Here is a 3,749-nt window from a genome sequence, read left to right as displayed (position 1 = left end):
CCTTGAGAACATCTGCTGGGGGGGGGGGGGGTGGAACCCCTCCTCTCCCTCTCTTCTTTGGCATTTAACTATTTTATTATTCTCAAATATTAATTACTGTATCATTATTGATTACTGTTTCAATCTTTATCAGCACGAATCATACCTATTTATCACAAATCTCTCATTTCTCTTTTTGATCATTATGATTCATGGTGCATTTAAAAAGCTGTGCCCTGATGTCTTTTATATTTTTCAGAATTTTGGTTTTCTTGTTGTCTCTTTTCAGCTTCAAACTTTTCTAGCATTTCTATTACTGCTTCTAGTCTTTCACACTTTCAAGTTTAGTTAGCATGTCCTGGTCTATTTCAATCTTTTTAAGTCCTTTTTGTCTTTAACAGGGGGCGATTTAGCTTTTAATACCATTATAGATCTTGGTTTTACTTTTTCTGCTGATTCTGAATCTAGAGACATTGTTGAAATTTGCATCTTTTGAATCACTGAGTGAATTAGCCTAATAAAATACAAAATCATACAAGGCAGAAACATAAGTCCTAGAATTGAGCATAACAACATGAACTCTAACATTTTCCTCCAAACACTTCTAAAGAGGTTACCCCACCAATCTGTTTTCAAGATTGAATTCCACTTTTGTACCGGCACATGAGCTACTCTTTTAATCTTTTTTGCAAGTTCTGTGATAGCTTCTCCATAATTATCAATTTCTACATAGCACTCAGATTCATTAAATCTCCTACAAACTCCTCCTTCTTTTGCTAACAGATAGTCTGGGGTGATCCTGTTTTGGTACACAAACACCCACATTCGTGTATATTGCCTGGCCAACATTTTTAAAGCATTGGAGGTGCGATTTGACACCACCTCTACTACTGCTTGGAGCCTTATTAATCGATTCAACAGATAAACTGGGGTCCTATATCTCCATGACCCATCCTGAGCTCATGTTGCTGGGTCATAATATGCTATAATTCGTTCTGCAGGCTATTTGTCCTCCCCCCAGTTTTGATTCCCTCCTGCTGTTGGAAAATTTAAATTCAAGTCTCCTTTATTCCACTGCAGGGTTTCATACAGTGGAGTTCCTAGCACATTGCTCCTAGATCTCAGTAAAACAAAGAAGGAGGGTTGTATTACTCCCAAAGTATAAGTTCCTCCCCATTTTTGAGATAACTCACTGTATGCTCGTTGCCCACAAATTTAATATATCCCATCTGGGGCTTTCCATTTCTTATCAGTTTTCTCCGGTTGTTCCCAATCAGACCTCAGGCTGTCGATGGATTGGTAGGGGTTAGTTCCAGGACTTCTGTACCAGCATACATTAATCTGTTCATCTTATTCACAATTTATTTCTTTTATTGGTCCCCAATATCCAATGGGGTTTTCAGGTCGCCAAATTTTTGAACAATTATCCATATTAACCACCAACGTGGATTTACAAGGAGTATGCCCTACTATTTTATTAAATTTCCTTCCTTCTCGAGTTATACAAATGATTCCAATTACTTGATGGCTTAAAATCCATCCTTCAGGTCTCTTCAATGTTCCAGAAATTTGGGTGTGGTTCTACTTTAAAAATTGCTCTGGAGCTAAGCTCTCACCTTTCCATGGCCATCTTTTAGCCATTTTTTAGACCTCTACAAATCTCACATTTGGATAATTCCAATTCTGTAGCAATCCTTTGCATCAATCCGACAAACTGGTTCTTATTCAAGGCTGGCAAATTCCAATCTTTGTAGCACTGTTTTACCTGTTTATACAATTCAGCTAATTCTCTTGACTCTTTTCTCTTGTTCTTTCTTCTATTCCCCTTTGTTTCTTTTTTTTCTTTTTTTTTCTTTTTCAATTTTTCTTTTAGTGCCTGGCCCCCTATTCTTATACTGGGATCATCTTTATTATGATTTCTTTCAAAACAAAAAAAACCTTTCATATTGAGGGCCAATCTGATTACTATGGGGATAAGGAGCTTGTCCGTTATATCCCAAATTTTTCCCTACCCAATACATCTTTCCTTCCTTAATACAAACATCTATAACGCTGCTGCGATTGTAGCAGGCAGAACTAGCATATGGGTGTGTTACAAACACAGATTCCACCTTGTCCTTAATCCACACAGGTTGATTACAATAGTCACAAATGTTGAAATTGCTGGGACTTGGTTTTTGCCTTGTTTGCTTTTTCATTGCTGAAACTCTGTCCAGTGTGGCTTTCTGGCTTTGGCCAACTGCCCAGGGTACCAGAATGATCACAGTGAAAATAATCCTCAGGAAATCTACCATTTTTCCTTTCTCAAGGCCCCTTGGGTTGCAGCCAAGGGCCGAGATGCCAGTCTTCTTGGTAGCAAAGGTAATATCCCGGCATCTAGTCACCGGTGCTTTTAGTATTTTTGGTACCCATAGCCCCACAGAGTTTGCTTGTCTCTTTTTAAATGCCGTTTCCCAGTTCTAGCTGGTTAAGAAGCAATAATTAAAACAAAAAGAACAGGGAAAAGATTAGGCCGGAATACCATAAACCTGTATTTTCCAAAATTTCAGGGATGTGCCAACTACAAGAAGATTTTTCTAATTATTTTGTGCTTCAGGGGCGGGGAGTGCATTAAGTCACCATCTCCAATAGGCACACTCGCGGCGCCAATGTGCCCCTGGAATGCACCTATGATGTGGTGTATAGACTTCTTCTCCACCACAACTATCAATTTTGAGACACTGGTCTATAATATTATGAGTTGCTCGTTCTCTTATTTGTGCTATAGCAAATATAGCAAGAACCAATTGATCTAAGTTTTGTATTAATCTAATTGCTGCTGGAAGGGTCTCATCTCCCAGTCTCAAAGGTATCCCAAAAAAAATTATTAACAATACGTTCTATAGTTAGCTGGCTAAATACATAACCATAGCAAAGCAAGCAAATAAATTGTCTCTTCTTTTCTTCTCTCTTACTTTCCACCATGAGTTAAAGCAAAGTGTGCAAACAATACATATTCAGGGATGACACTTTAAACCATGTTTACTGCACTCCCAATGTTTTACTTGTCTCTGCTCTCTTTCAACAACAGCTGTTATCAATCGCAGTTTCTGGAATTGCAGTTTTGTAATCAATTCTAATAATGTTGCTGGTGCATGACCCTGGAGGAGATCTTCAATCTTTTTAGGCCGTTCCCACTGATTCAGAAAGTCTTTTGTTCTTTTTCCACCGGCGTTCTTCTGCCTCCGAGCTCAAGGGAATTGCGGTTAGCAGCCATCCAGGATGCCTAGTTCATTCTTAATAAATCAGGGTTAATATAAATCAACTTAAATCCCACCATATTATCACATTCTTGGAATTTCATGTTCCAACAATATTTTAGCTACAGTTTGAACTGTAGCCCGAGCTGCTGGAAATGCTTTAACCCACTGAGGTAATTCATCTATTATAACTAACAAATATTTCCACCGACCCACTTTAGGCAATTCTATAAAATCAACCTAGATCTTTTCAAATAGCTTGTAGGCTCTTTTGCATCCTCCAGAGGGAGGGGTTTTTAACACTTTCTTTTTTACTTTTTGACAGGTGAGACACCCCTGGGTAATTTGCTTTCCAATTTCAAATATCCTTATACACCCATAAAATTTTAAAAAGTGATCACAAAAGGCTCTTGTTCCCCAGTGTGTCTGTCTATGCAAGTTATCTAAGATCTAATGTGCCACTGGTTTTGGCATCATAATCCTGCCATCAGGAAAAACTCACTTTCCCTCCTTAAATGTTGCTCCTAATTT

The sequence above is a fragment of the Melozone crissalis genome, unplaced genomic scaffold (assembly GCF_028551555.1).
Source record: "Melozone crissalis strain CALT ecotype California unplaced genomic scaffold, PUWL_Pcris_2 ptg000272l_1, whole genome shotgun sequence".
NCBI classification, from domain to species: Eukaryota; Metazoa; Chordata; class Aves; order Passeriformes; family Passerellidae; genus Melozone; species Melozone crissalis.
This window is presented reverse-complemented; position numbering follows the sequence as displayed.